This window comes from Phascolarctos cinereus, unplaced genomic scaffold, assembly GCF_003287225.1.
Source record: "Phascolarctos cinereus isolate Bilbo 61053 unplaced genomic scaffold, phaCin_HiC Scaffold_5;HRSCAF=322, whole genome shotgun sequence".
Taxonomy (NCBI): domain Eukaryota; kingdom Metazoa; phylum Chordata; class Mammalia; order Diprotodontia; family Phascolarctidae; genus Phascolarctos; species Phascolarctos cinereus.
This window is the reverse complement of record NW_027555958.1, coordinates 353,951,754-353,953,278: the sequence shown is the minus strand read 5'-3', so window position 1 is coordinate 353,953,278 and position 1,525 is coordinate 353,951,754.

Below are 1,525 nucleotides of genomic sequence, written 5' to 3'. Positions count from 1 at the left end.
GTCCTGGTAGATACTGGTCTTCTCATATTAGCCTTACCTATTAAAATTTTATTCCTAATTTTAAAAAATAAAGAAGTTACAAAAACTAGGTGGAATTAATACATAATTGTAACCCTTGTGTCTGAGGTTCACATATGACATTAAAGGGCTTGCATATACTTTGGGGAATTTTTTTACTCTCTCTCAATGCCTTCATCCAGACAATCTGGGAACTTTGATAGGATATCGTTAAAGGTATTGGCACCAAATTCCCTTGCAAAATCACAACGCTCAAAGAACGTACAGGTTCACAATATAGAGAAGTCAAGGAAAACGATTAAGAGTCCTTCATAATTCATGGGAAATAAGAACACAATGCAGCCCATGATTGCATTCCGCCGGGGCTTACACAGCCTCAGCCACTCAAGGATCGCGCCTTGGGTGGGCTCCCTGGAGGTACTGTCTCTAAGATGGCTCCTTGGCCTGAACCTCCTCCTGTGGCTCTGATAAAGGCTCCTTGGTACTGTTCTCCATCATTCCTCTGGCTTAACTCTCGGCCTGCTGTTCTCTGTGTTGCCCTCTGCAGATGTCCGGGTCCTCATTCTCTTCACCACTTCCTGTTGTGGTTCCTGCTCTACCCTCTGTGTATCACTGTAATGTCCACAGACCTCTAATAGCTGATTTCAGTTTTGTGAAGCCAATTAGCAGGTGTTTGAAAAGAAAGAAGCAGTGGCTGTTTTTTCCCTACAACTAACTCCCTGCTAGTCCTTGAAATGTGTATAGGCTCCCTGAGGACAGGGAACCCCTTCTCATTTACCTTTGTATCTCCTTCATGGTTTTGCACAATGCCTTGCATATATTTGGTACTTACTAACACATAAGATTTTTTTTTTTTTAGGGGCAGCTAGATGGTACAGTGGACAGAGTGCCAGACCTAGAGTCAGTAAGACTCATCTTCCTGAGTTCAAATTCAGCCTCAGACACTTACTGGCTGTGTGACTCTGGGCAAGTTGCTTAACCCTGTTTGCCTCATTTCCTCATCTATAAAATGAACTAGAGAAGGAAATGGCAAACTACTCCAGCATCTTTGCCGAGAAAACCCCAAATGGATTCACAAAGAGTTGGACAGGACTGAACAACAAAGACCTAAGATTTAGAGCTGGAAGGGATATTAGAGAACATTTGGTCTTAACTCCCTTGAACAGAAGAAAATTGAGGCCCTAACAAGTCAAATGACTGGTCAAGATAACATACAAAGAAGCAACAGAGCAGAGATTTGAACCCAGGCCTCCCAACTCCAGATCCTTATTTCTCTTTTCACTGCAGCACTATGTCTCATTAAGCACCAAATAAGTTGTTGGATTAATTAGCCAGCAGATGGGTCAGAGTGACTGTACTGACCATATCCAACAAAATGATCAGTATAACTAGTCCTCAGAAGGAATTAAATTCTTCTAATCCAACCGACATGATGGAAGAAAGGATGGATCAAATAAGATAAAATACAGGAAGGATCTTCTAAATCTTAACATGCAATGCAAACCCT